The sequence below is a fragment of the Pteronotus mesoamericanus genome, unplaced genomic scaffold, assembly GCF_021234165.1.
Source record: "Pteronotus mesoamericanus isolate MK-2021 breed Mesoamerican mustached bat unplaced genomic scaffold, CSHL_Meso_final scaffold_54, whole genome shotgun sequence".
Taxonomy (NCBI): domain Eukaryota; kingdom Metazoa; phylum Chordata; class Mammalia; order Chiroptera; family Mormoopidae; genus Pteronotus; species Pteronotus mesoamericanus.
This window is the reverse complement of record NW_026555321.1, coordinates 62,015,880-62,036,414: the sequence shown is the minus strand read 5'-3', so window position 1 is coordinate 62,036,414 and position 20,535 is coordinate 62,015,880. Positions and strand designations below refer to the sequence as shown.

The following is a 20,535-nucleotide window of genomic DNA, read 5'->3' as shown; positions in this document are numbered from 1 at the left end:
GGCCTTTCCAGAAGGATTGCTGGCCTTACATGGTTGCTCAGGGCTCCCAGGAGTTCAAAAGCAGTAGCAACCAGGCTTCCTTAAACCATAGTGTTGGAACCAACATAACATCATTTCTGCCATATTCTATTGGTTCCAGTAAGTCACAGGTCAGTCCAGATTCAAGGGAGAGGGACTAGACAAGAATATGAATCCCAGGATTATCCCAGAGAGGAGTATTACATAAATGGGGCTTCTGGAAAACTTGGGAGCTGAGACTTAAGCTATGTAGCAGTTTTAGTACTTTGAATCTGGGCCCTCCTTAGGGAAACAAGGAATAAGGTAATGCTCATCTCATCCAAGAACAGGTAGATTTCTAGATTGGTGGCTAGGTTTTTCTTACTTTATGTTCATCTCTTGTCTTTATGTCACTATCACTTTATTTTAGTAGCCTTTTTAAGTTCAGGTCATCTAAGTAACATTTAGGCTAACTGGAATGAAGGAAATGAGTGTTTTGTTGTTATTGTATTATAGTTACTGAGTGGAATCAATGTATCTCATTTAAAGAATTTAGGTGTAGCTTTGGAGCACTTTGGAAGCTCCTCAAAAATGGGCTTCTGCATCCTAGTGCAAATCTGCAGATTTCTGAAAAATAGTACATTGGGTGTTGTGGAGAGGAGTTTGGTGCTTGACTGTACTGAGAAATATGATCATGTAGATAGGAAGGGCTAGGGCACAAAGAAGGGGACAGATGGAATTACCTTACGGTGTTTCTCGATGGCTCTCTCTACTTTAAATTACTTGGGTAGTTTAAAAATATACTAGCATTGACAGAATTGTAGGTATGATGGCCTTTTATTTGAGAAAGACAAGTTCTTGTAATAGCTGTTTTGTATACCCATAATTTTGATTAAATAAAATGGGAGAAAGCAGACTGTTGAGTCTTAAGATGGATACCCTGGTGGTGAAGCATCCCCTTCATGCCAAGAGGTCCTACTCTTTGTATTTAGTTAATGTGGGGCAGAAGGATTAGTTAAATGAACTTATATTAGGGCAAACTTTACACTTAAACTAAATGACTCTACACTTACAGTTCAAGAACTAAAGGGAGGCTATCATTTGAGTAAGTTTGTAGCTTTAAAGTCAGAGCGATGTTTGTCAATACTGCCTAATAGTGTTGCTTCAGTTTTATCTTCTGTAAAATGTAAAGAGTATCTTTCTTACTGGATTTTTGTAAGGATTAACTGAGATAATGTTTGTAAAGTAGAAAGTTTAGTCCCTGGTACATAAGTAGCCCTTAAACCATTTTTATTGTTCATAATTCCTTATTATTAAGTTGAACAATTAAATAAGCCCACTTTTCTGGGAGCCGCCTGTTTCTCAAGGACAGTTCTGGCATGAGCAGAGCTGTATATCAAATCTCAACTCTTAACTCTTAATAAAAAGTAAGTTGCTAAAATGAATCTAAGAAAGAGATCCAACATTGGCTGAGCTGGTAAGGGTTTTTCTGTGCAGTGTGGGAAGGCGATATTGTTAACACCATCACCACAGTCATCTGGGATATTTGTTAACCATGTGGATTGTTGAGTACCCATTTGAAGTAGGGTCCCTGATTGTAGGGCTTAAGAATTTTATGTTTAACAAATTACTCAGACGTTAGTTTGAGAAGTGCTGGTAGAAACTGAATCTGTCTTTTTTGGAGTTTTGGTGTTCCCTGAGACCACTTTCTAAACTACAACTCATGAATCACACTGTGTGATGTAAATACAAAGGGAGCTTAACATCTGAACCTTTCACATGTTTAAAGAGGTAGAAGGTGATTGCCCAGGACTTTCCTGAGGAAACACCACAGTCTGATAAATGATGATTTCAGTAAGCAGCTGGCAAGAGAAGTGATTCTGCAGGAGGCATCCCTCAGGCTCCTTGTCCAAACAATTTCCCCATACTCCTCCAAAAGACGAAAGTCTTTTGAATGAAGACCTTTTTTAAAAAAAAATGCCAATGGAAACAGCTAAGTTAGACATTGTGATTAGTTATCAGATAATCTGCTTTTCACTTTGTAAAGTGAAATACAAAGTAAATACAAAGATTTGAGTTCCAGCACTCATTTATTGGCTGAGTGAGAGTGGTTGTGTTCACTTTAGATTAAACCCTAGTTTTAGCATATGTAAACAGTATTCATATGTAAAGTAGTAGTAATAATAAATTCACAGATCTATTGCGTGGCTTAAACCTGGCACTTTGTATTCAGTAAATATTCACTAGGATGGGTTCATATTAGCTTGTCATTGATATGAGGCATGTTTCAAAATTATTATTAATATTAGAAAGGTAATACATTCCATATACTATGTTATACAAAGCCCTGATAAAGTCTAGTGCAGCGTCCTGTACTTTCTTTGGCAAATGTTTAAGTATGGGTATATAAGGACACAAAAAGCCACCTATCTGGTCAGATTTTGCCATCAAATGAGTTATGAAAGAACTTTAAGTTTTTACCACTTTTGGGATTTTGGATTTGTGGATAAAGGATTGTGTTCCTGTATTTCTATTTTAAGCTTGAGAAGAAACGCATTATTCAAGGAGCAAAATTTTAGCTCTTTAATTGGTTATCTCATTTAGGAAAGTTTCTGTGTTTTGAATTATAAATTTGCCTCTTAAGAGTGAGGATATCTGATGAAAGTTTATACTTGGCAGCATGCTTTAAAATTCTTAGAGTATTTTTAAATAGTAAATTAACACTATGTATCTGTTACTTGAGTAAACTTTAAAATATCTTGAAATTGTGCATTTATAACAAAACCTTTAGCAGTACTATATTCCTCTCAGCTACCTGAGTATAATTGCAGTCTGATCCTGCTGCAGAGGAAGGGTTTGCAGCAGGGCCTGTGACTGCTGCTGTCTGCATTGTTGTGGTAGTGCAGTGTGTGGCTCTGCCGGGTGGCTCTGCCATAGGCATGGAGCGTGTGGCTAGGGTGGATGTAGTGCTAGAGCCTGGAGGAAATTAGCAGTGGTCCAGATGCTAGAAGCAATGCTAGTTACCCCCTTCACATTAGGATCCTCCTTTTACAAGTAAGAAACAGAGTGGCATATACACAGAAAGAAAAGTTGAAGCTTGGACCTAGGTTCTCTGTCTCTGCAAGAGACACTATTGTCCATATCACATTACCCCAAAATGGTAATCAGCTCTAGGCTTTCATGACTGCTTTCTGCTGCTTTGTGAGATGGAGCAAGTACTGTGTATTTGAATATCAAAACATTAAAAATTTTTGGATTTGAAGGAAAAAAGTCTGGTAAGCAAGTCTTACATCATTAAAATACCACACTTTGAAACAAATGACCAATTATTTATGGAAATGTTTGTGTCATTTTGAAATAGATTGTAATAATAATTATATGGCGTTTGATCTTTGCAAAGTAAGAGTGTTGTGTTGCCCTGGATGTTTTTCCCAGAACACATGGAAATGATTTCTTAAGCAGTCCCTACAGCTTACCTCCTCTTCACTCTTAATGTGTTTACATTCTTACACATTGTCTTTTTAAAGATGACTTGTTCTCTTTTAACCTTAAGAAAAAGCATTTTCAATGACTAGCTTAAGAGCCTCTGAGAAATACCCTACCGTGAATGTTTAAGTGAAAAAAATAAGTGAATAGTAACATCTGATTTATGTGGCAAACTGCTTATTTTAAGGCATGGGTTTAGCTCAGCATTTCTTGTTTTATATTCTGTTCTTGCCATACAGATGTGAAAAGAGCATTGGCTTTGAGCCCAAGAATTCTGGGTTCAAAATCCTGACTCACTAGTTTTGTGGCTCTGGGCAATTTTCAGTTTCTGAAACCTAAGTTTCCTCATCTGTGAGTAGGAACAATAAAAACTTTGAAGAGCGGTTGTTAAAATTAGAAATAGTTTTTTTGTAAGGTGACTGACAAATAAGAGGAGCCCAGTAAGTGGTCAGCATTATTCTTACTAGTTTTGGAGTCAGAGACCTGATTCAGATTCCAGGTTTAAGGCTGGCTGTATTTCTGCATCACTTACACACCCATGTAAGTGCAGGTGGTCTCACATTGGTACACTCTGTCGTCTGTTCTGCCTAGGGAGTATTTATAAAGCACTTTTTGTATATTAAATTGATTCTATAAGTTTGGAACCCAGGTTTTAAGATGCTCAGTGTTATTTGAATCTTATTTCTTAATTGACATGCAGCACAGACATGGGAAACCTATGTCTATTGATAATCACTAAGGCATGGGGGAAATTACCAAATGCAACAAGATTTGTTTGAAAAGTTTTGGTATTTTGCCATTGCAAATATGACATTGCATATTATAAGAAGTTGAGGAAATTATTAGAAAGAAATTAACTGATTCTCATTGCTGATACCATTTTGACATTCTTCTCCTTTGTTGATGTAAATAAATTTACCTTTTGAAAAATAAATAGGAATCATCTTCCTAAGTTAATAATTAGGAAAAATAAAGTTGTTTAATGCATGACAAGTAAAAATATATTTCATTTCTCTATTGTGACCTGAAGAAGAAGGGGATGGAGCAAGGAGAGAAAAAAAGGTTAATATGATAAAAGACAATAGTACTCTTCAAGTCCTGTGTTTTTGTTTTGTTTTTAGGGACCATAATTGCTTTGCTTTAAAGTTAGAATAGTTGCCACTAAATTTGATGAAAAGTATTTTCCTCCTCACTACTGTTTCTTAGTAAAGTACAAACATTTTTGACAACCCTTACAAGGAAGAAAAACTGTTTTGTTTTATTGTGGGTTTTTTTTTTTTTTTTTTTTTTGGTAAGTTAGTATAATGTATTTAATTATATATTTTTAAAAGGTGTATTTTTTTTTTTTTGAGCAACATCACCATCTTGTGGCCTTCTAGAATATTGTTGCCAAACCTATGTTTTTACAATTGTAAGCATAAACTGCTCTAATGTTGGCCAAGGAATCAACCTATTTTGTAATGGGCAGTTCTTACTGTAAATGGAGGGTAGGGACTAGAAAATAAGTTTATTTGTACACTAGGATTGCAACTTTGGGAAAAAAAAGTATACTGCAGGAAACTAGTGGTATCAAAATGAAAACAGTTGTGAGTTAGGTTGTTGTGATTATGGGTGATTGCTCCAATTTCATGTTTTCATGAAATACGCAGTAATTTTAGTCAAGTAATTTTAAGCTAGAAAGTATGATGTGTCTGTGCCCCATTTCTCATTTAGTAAGATTACCCAGGCCCAGAGAATTTAGATGACACGTCTCATCACCAGCTATTTAACGAGGTTGTTTTTGTCTAGGAAAGTGTTATCTAAGCTGGCAGCTCTTGGAGGACTATTTTCTATATGAATTTTTGTAACTTTTTCTATTTTGATGACAATTTAAGAAAAAAATCAATTTGAGAAGCAAGGTAGTTTATTTAATAAAGCACCTGAAACTAAATAAGATTCTCTGGGTTTAAGCCTGCTTGTTGTTTTGAGGTTCAGTTGGCACTAAGGATTCTTCATTAGCTGATAGGTATCAAGCACTCATGGGCAGCAGGCTATGAGAGAGGCATGTAAATACAGTGGTGAGGATTTGCCTTTTACTTTTGAATTTATAGTTAGTATATAGTAAGGAAATAAAGCTATTTTCATGCACACACCAGTTTGAAATTGGGGGTTCTGGATAAAAAGAGATATAATTTATTGAGTATTTACTATTTGCCAGGCACCATGCAAAGTACTTTTTCTTAGTGTCAGAAATTTCTTTCAGAATTTTGCTTTGGCTTTGTGGGAGCAATGCATATGCACAGAAAGAAGTATTTGAGGCAACCCTGAAACATCTCTGGAACAATATGTTTCTTTGTACTGTAAAAGTGATTCAGCTGTTATGGGTCTCGTAGGCTTCTGTGGCTTGGTTTTGATAGCTCACCACCATTTACAATGTTTCTATGGGAAAATTGGTACTGTGTTCTAAGCAACCATTATTCTCCAGAATTTTAGAAAAGTCTGATTGATATATAATTTGGAGATTAATATATGGCCTCTAAATTATTTTGAAAAATTAAGGCTAGAAAATGTCCAAGTTTAATGAGCTTTTCTCTTGTTTGTATACTTTTGACCTTTTGAGTATTTAGTAAGTCAAGGGAGTATTTTAGATAACATTCACTTTTTTATTGCACACTTTTTTTATCCTCACCTGAGGACATGCTTATTGATTTTTTAGAGAGGAAGGGAGGGAGGGAGATAGGGAGGGAAACATCAACCGGTTGCCTCTTGTACATGTCTGGACTGGGGACCAAACCCATAGCCCAGGCATGTGCTCTGACTGGGAATTGAATGTGCAGCCTTTCGGTTTATAGGGTGATTGCTCCAACCAAGTAAGCCACACTGGCCAGAGCTATTGGACACTTTTTAATGGGCATTTACTTTGGGTTGTGGAGATGAAATCACATTGGTTAGGTGGATATGGACTTGGAGCTCAGAATTAGCAGGGCAAAGATGGGAGAGGGTATAGGTGATTTATATTCCCACTTGTACAGGATTTTCTTTATAATGTTTTAATTTATTAAAGTTTTAGTTCTGTGCTATATAGGTACGTTTTTAAAAACCTAACCACTCTGTTTTCACAGGATTAATTGTTTTATTAATTGTGAATCTCCATTTAATACATACTTATTGAGTAGTTAGTAAAGACTGAAAACTGGGCTGAGGGCTGGAAATATAAAGACGAGGTGTACAGCCGAAGCTGGATTCAGCAGGCACCAGAACCCTGACAACGTGAATCCTGTTCACTGGTGTCAATCTCTGCACAGCAGTTCCTCCACTGGAGTCACTGCTGTTCCTCATAACCAGTCAGCCTGTGGGTCAGTCCCTTTCATCGAGGTACCAACAATAGTCAAGGCTCAACTACAACAGGATGCCAGATACAACCCACACAAGGGACACACTTGGAGCACTGGCTCAGGTGATCAGGGAGACTGTACCACTGAGCCCCCACAGCACACCTACATAAGACCATTCTGCTAAGAATAGTAGCGGATATTTCTAATACATAGAAAGCAACACAGGTAATGAGCCAAAATGAGGAGACAAACATGTCCTAAATGAAGGAACAGAACAAAATTCTAGGAAAAAAACCAAAATGGAGACAAGCAATGTATCAGGCGCAGAGTCTAAAACACTGGTTTTATGAGGACATTCAGTGATCTCAGGAGAACTTCAACAGGTAGGAAAAATACAAGTAGAGATAGAAAACATAAAACAGAAGCAGTCAGAAATGAAAACTGCAAACGAACTTCTGGTCAAGATGGCAACGTAGGCAGACATGGCTCACCTCTTTGCACAACCACATCAGAACTACAACTAAAATATTGAACAACCATCACTCAGAATAGTCAGAAATGGAGTCTAATGGAAGTCTGACAACTACAGAATGAAAGAAACCACATCCATCTAGACAGGTAGGAGAGGCTTAGACTTGGAATTGGCTAGTCCCACATGAACATGTCGTGGATAAAAATTCAGGAGGGATGTCTCAGGAGTGAGGAGTCCCAGCCCCACACCAGGCCCCTCAGCCCAGGGTTCCAGTGCTGGGAAGGTAAGTACCCACAACTGCTAGCCATGAAAACCAGTGGGGATCAAGTTGGTTGAGGACACAGCTGGAGCCTCAAACAATTCCTCTTAAAGAACCCACACACAGACTCCCTCTGGGCTCTGGCACCAGGGAGGCAGCTTCAAGGGTACCAGTGGTATACAAGGAGAAACTGAAGTCTGGCATCACAGTAAGCAGAGGCTATTATACCTTTTCTAAACCCTCCCCACACAGAGCCAGTAAGCTGGTGCCATATCTGAGACTCTGTCAACCTGGTTAACACAGTTTGACTTGCCTTGGAGATCCCCCTCAGAGACTCTGCCCCACCCAACTTATGATCTACCTAGTCTCCTTTTCCATATGAATGACTGGTCTTTTTCATGCTTCACAACTTCCTAAGTCCTGTCAAGCAACAGCTGACTTCATTTGGCCCCAGGCCTGGCTAGTGCAGTAGCCAGCTTAGATTTACAGCTTGCCTTTGCCTGGGAATTTCCAAGCCCAGCACAAGTGGAGCCATCTCAGATTGCTTTACAGCTCAGGAAGGGTGCCTTAGGCAAAACAAAGGTGGGGGCTGACCTTGGCCTGCATTACCCAGAGAAACCCCAGTGGACAGCTACAGACTACATTGGAGCACCACCACCTGCCCCTGCAGAGCTGATCCTCCATGGAGGGTGGAGGTTGGTGGTCAGTGGTCACAGCCAGTCCTTGCAGCTGATTGGCTTGGGTGAATCCTTCCCATTGATCTGCCAGCAGCAGCCAAGGCTCAACTACAAGAGGAGTGTGTATTCAGCCCTCACAAAGGATGCACTTTAAGTACACAGCTTGGGTGACAGGGGAGACTGTGCCACTGGACCCTAAAGGATACCCACTGCATTAGGCCACACTATCAAGAAACAAAGTCAAAGCACCTCTACCTAATACATAGAAACAAACACAGGGAGGTCGCTAAAATGAGGAGGTAAATATGGCCCAAGTGAAACATCAAAACACCAGAAAAAGACCTAAATGAAACACAGATAAGCAGTCTGTCAGATGCAGATTTCAAAACACTGGTTATAAGGATGCTCAAGGAACTTAGAACCTCAACAGAATAAAAAAGATACAGTCAGAAATGAAGGATATGCTAATTGAAATAAAGAACAACTTATAGGGAAACAACAGTAGAGTGGATGAAGCCGATACTCATATCAATGATTTGGAACATAAGGAAGCAAAAACAACCAATCAGATCAAGAAGAAACAAGAATCCAAATAAATGAAGATAGTATAAACAGCCTCTGGGACAACTTCAAGAGGTCCAGTGTTTGCATCATAGGGGTGCCAGGAGAAGAAGAAAAATAGCAAGAAATCGGAAGTGTATTTTAAAAAATAGTGAAAGAAAACTTCTCTAATTTGGTGAAGGACATAGAAATGCAAGTCCAGAAAGCAAAGAGAGTCCCAAACAAGATGGATGCAAAGAGACCCACTCCAAGACACATCATAATTAAAATACCAAAGGTTAAATGTAAGGAGAGAATCTTAAAAGCAGCAAGAGAAAAGCAGTTAGTTACTTACTGGGAGTTCCCATAAGACCATCACCTTATTTTTCATAAGAAGCTTTGCAAACTAGTAGAGATTGGTAAGAAATATTCATAGTGATGAAAAGCAGGGACTTAGAGCCAAGATTGCTCTATCCAGCAAAGCTATCACTTAGAATTGAAGGGCAGATAAAGAGCTTCCCAGACAAGAAAAAGCTAAAGTAGTTCATAACCACCAAATGATTATTATATGAAGTGTTAAAGGGACTTAAGAAAAAGAAGATCAAAACTATGAGCAACAAAATGGCAATAAATACATACTTATCAATAACAATCTAAAAAACAAGCCAGCAAGAAGAACCGAGACAGAATCATGGATACGGAGAATGTTTTGATGGTTGCCAGATGGGATGGAGGTGGGTGAGAATGAGTGAAGAGGTGAGGGGATTAAGAAGTACAAATAGGTAGTTGCAAAATAGCCTTGATTTACAGTATAGGAAAGGGAGTAGCCAAAGAACTTATATGCATGACCCGTGGACATGAACGATGGTGTGGGGATTGCCTGTGAGAGTGGTGGTACTGGATGGAGGCGGGCAAAGGGGAAAAATGAGGGCAACAATAATAATAAAATATAATTTTAAAAACGTTGATAATTACATCAAAAATAACTACGATAACTGAAGTGAAGACTAGACAGAATTAACAGATCAGATGAGAGTCAAAGGATCAAATCAGTAATCTGGATGATAAGGTAGCAGGAAACACCCAATCAGAACAGCATAAAGAAAAAATATCCAAGAGTTAGGGTAGTTTAAGGGGCCTTTGGGACAACATCAGCCATCATAGGGGTACCAGAAGGAGAAGAGAGAAAGGGCGAGCAAGGGATTAAGAATTTACTTGAAGAAACGATGACTGAAACTTTCCTAATTTGGCAAAGGAAAAGGATATACAAGTCCAGGAATCACTGAGAGTCTCAAACAAGGTGATCCTCAAGAGGCCCACACCAGGACACATCAGAATTGAAGTGGCAAAGGTTGAAGACAAAGAGAAACTTGTACAAGCAGCAAGAGAAAAACAGTTACTTAAGAGAGAACTCCCATAAGACTAAGCCTATTCTCTATGGAAACACTTCAGGCCAAAAGGGATTGGCACGAAATTTTTAAAGTGAGGAAAAGCAAGGGCCTACAACCAAGGTTACTCTATCCAGGAAGACTGTCATTTAGAATCAGTGGAGAGATAAATAACTTCCCAGATGAGAAAAGCTAGACCAAGCCAGTATTACAGGAAATGTAAAAGGCTCTTATTTAAGGAGAAGAAAAAAATGTGACAAGGTCTTTAAAAAGGAGAAAAAAGTTAAAAAACATGAATAATATTAGGACAATAATTATATACCAAGAAGTATTTTAAATGTAAATGGATTAAATGTTCCAATCAAAAGACAGGGTGGCTGAGTGGATAAGAAAACAAGATCCTTACATATGCTGCCTACAGGAGACCCACTTGAGATCAAAAGACACACAGACAAAGTAAAGAGATGGAAAAAGTTATTTAATACAAATGGAAATTTTTTAAAAGCTGGGATAGCAATACTTAATATCTGGCAAAAGAGACTTTAAAATAAAGACAAAGAAGGACCTAGCAAGTCCACTTCTGGGTATTCAAAGAAACCCAAACCCTAGTTCAAAGATATATGTACCCCATGTTCATTGCAGCATTTACAGTAACCATGATATGAAAGCAACCTAAGTGTCCATCAATACACGAATGGATAAAGAAGAGGTGGTACATCTATATCATAGAATATGACTGAACCATAAAAAAGAATGAAATCTTGCCATCTGCAATAACATGAATGGGTATAGAGGGTATTATGCTAAGTAAAATGGGTCGGACAGAGACAAAAGCCATGCGATTCCACTGATGTGGAATCTAAAAAGCAAAATAAATGAACAAGCAGACATAGATACAGAGAACATTTTGTTGGTTGCTAGAAGACAGGTGCATTGGGGACGGGGGAAAAGGTAAAGGAATTAAGAAGTACAAATTGGTGGTTATAAAATAGTCACAGGGATGTAACATATAGGGATATAGTCAGTAATATATTAACCATGTATGGTGTCAGATGGGTCTAGGCCAGGGGTGTCCAAGCTTTTGGCATCTCTGCACCACAGTGAAAGAAGAAAAGTTGTCTTGGGCCACACATTAAATACACTGCCACATGTAATCACAAAAAAATATTTTAAGTAAATTTATGATTTTGTGTTGGGCCACACACGCAGCCATCCTGGGCTGCATGCAGCCCATGGACTGCAGGTTGGACACCCCTGGTAGACTTACTGGGTGATAATTTCGTAAGTTATATAAATGTGTACTCACTATGTTGTGCACCTAATATATTGTATGTCAACTGTTAACTGAAAATAAAAATTATTAAAAAATGAGTCATAATAAATTCACAGTGTAGTAAGGAGATAAGTAAATAAGGTTTCAGTGCTGTGAAATACAGTAACTAATGAGTCCAAAACTGGAGAGATGACAAGCTGAATCTTGAAGGATGCTTAGAAATTAGGATGAGGAGCAGTGAGGAAGTAAACTACAGGAAATTAGTGGACAACAATTATTTGGGTGTTATAAGCCATGATAATTAAGGAGGTATAAGGTTAAATTCAGCAAGCCTTTTAATTACTACAGTAAGGAGCACAAGATAATACAGATGTTTATTAAAGGAAATAAATTTGCATTATGTCACTGATAGATAGGTTATAGAGTAATTCTGAGAGCAAGGAATGCACATAGTTTGGAATTGCTTGAGAATTAACAGTAGAAAAGGAATATAGAGATGGACCAAGATTTAGAACTGTCAGAAGATAAACGGGCATATTAAGAATTTTAAGGGTTGACTTGAGCAAGAAGTTATTAGAACAGGACAGTGCCAAGCCGGAAGTTGTTAGGAGTGCTTTGGGACAGGAGCCAGGGAAAGACAGAAAGTGCTAGAGCAAAGAAGGAAATTATTTGGCTGTAGCTTGAAGCTAATTGGCTGTTTGAGATTGGTTGCCTTAGCATTTTGATTTCACAACCTTGAGGCATTCAGGTGTAGATTTGGGTTTGCTTATGTAGGCCCCCCCAAGTGTGGCATAGTTAAAATTGAAAATTGTGATGTATATGGTGCATTTCAGTTTAAGATTATTTTCTTTTTTTGCTTGTTACCTCCATATAGCAGCAGTTTTATATATACTGAGAGAAAAAATTTTGAGATAATCATAAAGCAGAGAGATTTTTTTCATGTAATTGAGAGGAATAACACTTAAAAAATACAGTTTAATATAAACTTGTTGTATACAAGAAAGAGAGGTAAAAGAAATATGAAGAGAATGAATCTATGAAAGGAGAGCTGTGAGACAAGTCTGAAAAAGAAGTCTAGAAAAGAAACCTGGGTTTGTGTTGCTGAAAAGAAGAGGTGAAAAGTAGAGGAGGAGTGAAAACGGAACCAGAAGGTTTGGGAAAAATTAATGTATTTACCTCCTCTGGCTGAAAATATGAAATTGGGTGGAGGTAAAGAAGAATAGGCATTAATGCTGACTTAGGAAATTTGGCATTTTGAAGATAAATACATTTTTCTCATCAAAAAATACTGCTTTGTAAAGTGCCAGAGACTTGGAAATTGACTGAAAGTATAGAAAGATGGAGAGAGAGAGAAAGATGAGGTTATTACATCTTATGGTTAGATGGGCATTTTTAGATTAAAATAAACCTCCAAACTCCAGTAAGAGGTTAAAGGGTACTCATAGATGCCCACCTTTATTTGTCCTCTGAGAGATATGACAAGTATTTTTCAAGTCACTGGATGACACCGTTTGGAAGTGTTCCTTTTCACCCAGTGGCACTTGTAAATTATCAGGAGAGTAGCATTCCTGTGTTTTACATTTAAGAGGATTGATCAGTAATATTTAAACAGAGAGGTCACTATCGACAAGAAAAAGTTCTAAGAAATCAGCTAGCTTCTACTCCAAACATTTAAACGTGTACATTGAGACCTCAGCACAGAGCTTATCTCAAGGTGGAGGGAATGTACAGTGGTTGAGGAGAGATCCTGGGAATAAAAGGCCTCTTGGAGGTAGGATAGGAATAAAAAGTAATGTTAACGTTGCATTGTTAAAATTGAAAAGGACTGCACTTTACCTTTTTTTCTGAGGACACCTGTATGGAAATTTGCAACTCTGAAGCTGTGCAAACAAAGTACAGTAGTGGTGTTATTACCAGTAGGTGCTGCTGGGACTGAGGATTGCTGGAGGAACTGAGGATCTTGAATTAAGTAGACAGAGCGCAGTGGTGAGATGACTGTTCAGTGACTGTGAGCAAAAGAGGACTCCTTGAGTCCAGCTGTCATCTGTGCTATTCAGTGGGATGGACATTGGCCAGATCCAGGGCCAGTGATTGTTGTCAGAGGCGTGAGAGTCGAGTGGGGATCATGGTATGGGGTGGGGAAAAGTGGTAGGATGGAATGTTATCAGGAAGCTATTCAGGGAGTTGGACATTTGTTGGTGGACTTTAGAGACCACAATGGTGATTATTGGGAGTTTGGCAAAAGTGATTCTGTGGGATGTGTTGGGAAAACTTCCTACTGCTTCTTCTTCTCCCCGCATGTAGTCCAGCGTGACATTGAGGCTTCCTAAGGAGCAAATCCAATAAAATGGACTCCCCCTTCTGAATATTTAGGTTATTCACAATATACACTTAAACAGAATTATGCTTTATTATAACAGGATTCCACTAGAAAAATCTCTTTGAGATACATCATAAAAGCTATCTACACAGTTAGAGACACTCCCATTGTTTACCAGCTACGGGGTTTTCCAGGAGCAGGACCCAATCCTGGTTGGTCTGGGTAAATCAGGACACACTGTCACTCTCTTGTTTCCTGTCTCATTTTATAAACTCTTTGAAATGACCAATAGTGTCTTTTTATAAATATTCTCCCTATATAGAAGTAACATTCCTATATTGTTTAAAATCAGATTCCCTACTTCGAGTTTACATTTTTATGAAAGACTTATTTTTTGTTTTCAAATTGTAGAATCAGGTATTCTAGGGCAAGAGAGGCTGCTTGGTTCATCTCTCTCTCTGCCACATTCATTGAGTTTTAAATTTTGTGCTGCTGATGCAGTAGTTTTGCCTAATTGCATGCTTTTTTAACCTCCCAAATTCTACATTCATTAGGCTAAACTTCTTCAGCACCTGAGATGTACCACCCCCTCTCATTCCTGAGATGTTTCCTGTGGATTAGCATCACCTTCTAGACTTGGCATGAAGCTGGGAGTCTGTCTTCCACCATTTTTGTGTTCTTGCCAAACTTACTTAACAGATAGATACAGTGTTTCTTTGGCTTTTCCTCATGTTAACACTGTGCATAGTATGCAAAATGGGTAAGATCTGTTGTCTTTTAAAATGGTTGCTCCTGATTTAAGAGTGACATCTGAAAGTAAGCAGACAATTAAGACATATCCTATAAGTGAGGATTTGATTATAACCTTGGAGGACTGAAAGTCTAGTTTATTATCTACATTAAGGACACTCTATTTTTGCAGTCGAATAATAATGAAACTTTGTTTGCTTTGCGGCATTTTTAAAGGGTTGAGCTGGAAATAATCAGTTTACATATAAATGGCCATATGTTCTGGGCATAGGTTATGACCTAAATTCATTTGGATGAATAACCAATTTGCTTATAGCTAGTTAAAACTCAGGCTTTGTTTTTCCTTTTGCCACACTTGACCACACAACTGTTAAGTGGCAGAATTAGAGATGAAATTGAAATAGATTCCAGAATCTGCTCTTAAAAACTTTGTGCTGTTTGTCTACCACAATATGTTCCTGTTCTTAACATTACTTATCCCGGTTATGGTGCCATCACCCACCCAGATAGTGAGGTGGGACATTTTAGTCTTTCAGAATTTTTCTACTAACCTTCATCTACCCCATAATCATCTGGTCAGAGATCTTGTACAATCCTCCGGGTTTTTGTTCACATTACCAGTGCTCTGGTTCAGATTAATTCATTTAAAAACCCACTGCTGGCAAAGTTATTCTTCTAGAATGCACTTGTGGTTATTGAAATCCTTCAGTGTACATCAGTTACCTTCAGGATAAACTGTAAATTACTGTTCTCTGTATACTTTGAGTGCCACATAAACTGTTCCATGGGATTTTATACAATTTGGACTATCCTGTTTATTATCAGTCTTATACCTGATACTGTCCTTCCATCCCATTATCCAGCCACCCCAAAGTTCTCAGAATGCTCTATATTCTCCATAATTTAAGATATGAACCTTCTTCTGATTCCTGAAGGTTGGATCAATAACTTCCTCTTGGGTGTCCCCAATGTGCTACTTTATGTTTAACATTTGAGTAACTGTCGCACTGAAAGCTCTTTGTTTACGGTTTGTCTCCTCACTAGACTATGAGCTCCTTGAAAGAAGGAATCGTGTCTTACTCATCTTTATATCCCCAGCATCCAGTACAGTTCCTGGTACAGAGTAAGTGATTAATATTTTTTTTTAAACTAAGACTGTTTAACCATTGAAATCCATACATAGTGAATAATTAATTATATCTGTGTAGACGTGGTAATAACGTTGTCATAAAAAATAGGGTCTGTTAATACTTCTGGGGCTCAGCTTCTTTGTGGGTAAGATGAAATAGTACCTCCCTACTTATACGGCGTTACTGTAATGCTCAAATTAAAGAATATATATATATATGTGGATTGGAAAGATGGCGGAGGAGTGAAAGGGAGTCACTCTGACCTCCTCCCAAAACCAAACTGGAATTGCAACTAAATAATGGAGTAATCACCTGGAAAGCAGTGGAGCGATAGTGGGAGAGGAGCCTTGGTACCGCGGACAGTGGATTCTACTCTCACACATCCCAACGGGTGAGAATTGCGGTGGAGGCTCGAGAGGGTGGGCTGGGTGCCCATGGGCACTGGCACCAGTGGGGCATTGAAACGGCCAGTTAGCGTCCCCCCGAGAAGAACGGGGTCTGAATCATAAACAGGAACCCCTAAACTACAGCAGCTAAAGCCGAGAAAATACAGACAAAACACAACCCCAAAAAGCTTAGGGGTGCTCTCTGCCAGAGACAGGTGGCTGGGGATGCAAAAAGACATTTAAAGGGCAAACGCAAAAGTTGCAGCGGCAGCCACCCTCCTTGATCGCTGGGTAGAGGCGGCAGCAGGGTGGGCTGGTGCCTGGGAAAAGACTGGTGAGGAAAACTTTGTGAAGAGAACTGACACGGCGGCCGGTGGAGCCCAGGTGATAACGCACTTCCCACTCTGCAGCTACCATCTCGCTCAGGCATAAGGGAATCAATTAACCTGCCTTTTGTGTGCTCCGCACACAACTTGTATGCGTGTGAGCTACGGGGCTGAGTGCAGACTGGCTGGGAGAGCCTTGAGGAGAGACTGGAGACAGGTGTTGGGGAAAGAACGGGAGGAGGAACTGGGGAGTCCCGACTCCCTCCCCGTTCTGTAGTCTCCATTGTGGGCTGGAAAGGCGCGACCCCAAAGAGGCAGAAGCGGGGTGCGCATGAACCAGACTGCCTGCAATTGAAACGCAGTCCGCACAGGGGTTGGATCCCTGGCCGAAGGGGTCACAGAACTGCCCAGAGGCCCCTGAGGGGAGACTAGAAACGGAGGCATTGGGGAAAGAAAGGGAGGAGGAACCGGGGAGTCCCGACTCCTTCTCCTTGCCGTAGTCTCCATTGTGTGGGAAGAGGCCACACCCTGAAAGAGCCAAAAGCTGAAAAGCAAACATAGACACCCCCAAAACACCCAGAGCAGGCACGCACACTTGCTCCCAGTGACCGGCGAGGGTTGGCGAAAGTGTATGTGACCCACGCGGGCTGGCGAACGCTTGCACCTGCCGGCAAGGCCTCACACAGACTGGCACCCATACGGCCTGCGAGGGAGTGCACAGAGGGGCAAGGGCAGGCGTAAATTGACCTACCCGCCGCGATTGCGGAGCGGCCCACAAAATAAGTAGAGCTGCCCAGAGTCCCTGGAGGAGAGACCAGAAACAGGATTAACCGGAGAGTCCTAGAGCTGATTTCCTCCCATTTCCGTAGTCCCCGTTTGGCGAGGGCAAGCAACGCACCCAAAGAGCCAAAAGCAGGGAAAACACGCAATAGAAGACCATAAACTGACCAGTGCCGCGAAGTTCGCGTGCCAGGGAGGCCCGACGAGTATGGGAGGTCGCAAATAAGCCCCCTGGTCTGGGGCAAGCACATGCGAGCCCAGGCAGGTGGGGGACCCTGCCGCACTGGGAATGCGCACATGGAGCCCGTGTGAGAGCGCAGAGAGATCCCCCAAAATAGCTCAGCCCTGACCGAAGGGGTCACAGAGCTGCTCCAAGCAGGAGTCAGACACAGGCATTAGACTCCTGAAAGGCTCAAACAAACAACCCAAACCCCTATAGGGTGAACAACTGACATCATCAGAGGCAAGCCCAGAAAGAAAAGTAAAGGACAAGAATACTTAACAGACTCTCACAAAAATGGGAAGAAAAAGAAGTTCCCCTCCAATGAGTGGAAAAGGGGACTCCCCACAGAGAGAGCTAAATGAAATAGAGGCAAGGGAACTATCAGATATGGAATTCAAAACAATGGTTCTAAGGAAGCTCAATGAGCTCAGCCAGCTCAAAGATAACTATGAGAAACTGCAGAGACACTATCAGGATCTTACAGCAAACTATATCAGCCTGGAAAAGGAAATAGAAACTATCAAGAAGACACAAGAGGTTATGAAGAATACCATTTCTGAATTGAAGAACACAGTAGAAGGAATCCAAAGCAGGCTGGAGGAAGCTGAGGATCGAATCAGTGAGATGGAGGACAAGGTAGAAAAAAGCTCGCAGAAAGAAGAAGAAATGGAAAAACGGCTCAAAAAGAATGAAGAAGCATTTAGGGAAATGCAGGACAACCTGAAACGCAATAATATCCGTATAATAAGGATACCAGAAGGAGAAGAAGAGGAGCAAGGAATAGAGAACCTCCTTGAAAAAGTAATGATGGAAAATTTCCCTAATTTGAGGAGAGAAAGGTTCTCATGGATCCAGGAGGCACAGAGGACCCCACTCAAGAGGGACCCAAGGAGGTCCACTCCAAGACACATCATCATTAAAATGGCAAATGTCAAAGACAAAGAGAGAATCCTCAAGGCAGCAAGGGAGAAGGAGAAAGTAACATACAAGGGGGCCCTGATACGCCTAGGAGCTGACTTCTCAACAGAAACACTGCAAGCCAGAAGGGAATGGCAACAAATATTCCAAGCCATGAAAAGCAAGGGCCTAAGCCAAGGCTGCTCTGCCCAGCTAGGCTCTCCATTAAAATAGAAGGAGAAATACGGAGTTTCCCAGACAAAAGAAGGCTAAAAGAATACATCTCTACCAAACCAGCACTCCAAGATATGCTAAGGGGACTGCTTTAAGCAGATGAAGGAAAAGAATGAGACAGAGAGGAACACAAGTACAAAGAGAAAAGATGAGTAAGTTTCTATCAGTAATATCTCTCAATGTGAATGGACTGAATGCCCCAATCAAAAGACACAGGGTAGCTGAATGGATAAGAAAACATGACCCACACATATGCTGCCTACAAGAGACCCACCTCAGAGCAAAACACCTACACAGATTGAAAGTAAAGGGATGGAAAATAATATTCCAAGCAAATGGACATGAGAAAAAGGCTGGCGTTGCCATACTTGTATCAGACAAAGTAGATTTCAAAGGAAAGGCCATAAAGAGAGACCCAGAGGGGCACTTTATCATACTTAAAGGAAGAATCTATCAAGAAGACATCAACATTGTAAACTTATATGCTCCCAATATAGGAGCCCCCAAGTTTATAAGGAAATTGTTGGATGACTTCAAAAAAGATATACACAGGAACACACTGATAGTAGGGGATTTCAACACCCCACTGTGAAAAATGGACAGGTCTTCCAAACAAAACATTAATAAACATATCGTGGCGCTCAATGAAACACTGAATCAAAGAGACTTAACTGACATATATAGAACCTTCCATCCCAAAGAAGAAAAATACACATTCTTTTCAAAAGCTCATGGCAGTTTTTCAAAGATAGACCACATGATAGGACACAAAGCAAGCCTCAGCAAATTCAGGAAAATTGAAATAATACCAAACTTTTTCTCAGACCACAAGGCCTTGAAACTCTAAATCAGCCTCAAAGAGAAACTTCAAAAACTTGCAAACTCATGGAGACTGAACAGTAGACTATTAAACAATGAATGGGTCAATAATGAGATAAGAGAAGAAATCAAAAAATTTCTGGAAACAAATGAAAATGAACAGACCACTGTCCAAAACCTATGGGACATAGCAAAGGCGGTCCTGAGAGGGAAGTTCATAGCAATACAGGCTTACCTTAAAAAGATAGAAACATTTCAAATAAAAGACCTAACACTGCAACTTCAAGAACTGGAGAAACAACAACAAATAAATCCCAGAGCAAGGAGAAGGAAGGAAATAGTCAAGATTAGAGCAGAACGAATGACATAGAGACAAAAAGAACAATTCAAGGATCAACCAATCCAGAAACTGGTTCTTTGAAAAGATAAATAAAATTGACAAGCCATTAAGCAGACTCATCAAGAAAAAAAGGGAGAGGTCCCAAATTAATAATATAAGAAATGAAAGAGGAGAAATAACAACTGATACCACAGAAATACAAATGATCATCAAAAACTATTATGAACAATTATATGCCAAGAAATTTGAAAATCTTGATGAAATGGACAAATTTTTAGAAAAGTATAATCTTCCAACACTGAAGGAGGAAGAAACAGAAAGCTTGAACAGACCGATAACAGCTGGGGAAATTGAAGCAGTCATCAAGAAACTCCCAGCACACAAAAGCCCAGGGCCAGACGGTTTCCCAGGAGAATTTTACAAAACATTTAAGAAAGAGCTAACCCCTGTCCTTCTCAGACTATTCCAACAAATCCAAGAGGAGGGAAGACTCCCAGACTCCCTCTATGAGGCCAGCTTCACCCTGATCCCAAAAGCAGATAAAGACCCTACAAAGAGAGAAAAGTACAGGCCCATTTCACTGATGAACATAGATGCTAAAATCCTCAACAAAATATTGGCAAACCGCATCCAGCAATACATTCAAAAGATTATCCACCACGATCAAGTGGGATTCATCCCAGGGATGCAGGGATGGTTCAATATACGCAAATCAGTAAACGTGATACATCACATAAATAAAAGAAAAGACAAAAACCACATGATCATCTCAATAGATGCAGAAAAAGCATTTGACAAGGTACAGCACCCATTTATGATCAAAACACTCAGCAAAATGGGAATAAATGGGGCATTCCTCAACGTAATAAAGGCCATATATGAAAAACCTACAGCTAATATCATACTCAACGGGCAAAAACTGAA

The 20,535-nt window shown here is 39.8% G+C and overlaps 1 protein-coding gene across 2 annotated transcripts in view; it reads left to right on the top strand.

Moving 5' to 3' along the window:
- WWP1 (WW domain containing E3 ubiquitin protein ligase 1) overlaps positions 1 to 20,535 on the top strand; it is a 108,899-nt gene that overhangs the window by 5,464 nt on the left and 82,900 nt on the right. For both annotated transcript variants that reach the window (XM_054595549.1, XM_054595548.1), the window contains exon 2: positions 15,521 to 15,599. The gene's annotated coding sequence lies outside the window, so the exon portion shown is untranslated. The remainder of the gene's footprint in view (positions 1 to 15,520; positions 15,600 to 20,535) is intronic.